Consider the following 231-nt stretch of genomic DNA (forward strand, 5'->3'; position numbering starts at 1 on the left):
AATGGAGTGAAACGCACATTTCACACCCGGGTTTCTCTTAAAGGAATGCAAGTGATGAAGCAGAATTTTTTTTTTCTTACCATCGTTTGTATTTGTAGTAATGGTGAGGATAACGCAATATCGCCGTCGATAATACTGATAATGATTTAGTTTTCGGAGTGACATTTAGGTGATTTCCAGTTTCATTTTATATCATATATGTAACTTTAGATTTTAATTTGGCAACTGTGG

This window comes from Penaeus monodon, chromosome 15, assembly GCF_015228065.2.
Source record: "Penaeus monodon isolate SGIC_2016 chromosome 15, NSTDA_Pmon_1, whole genome shotgun sequence".
NCBI classification, from domain to species: domain Eukaryota; kingdom Metazoa; phylum Arthropoda; class Malacostraca; order Decapoda; family Penaeidae; genus Penaeus; species Penaeus monodon.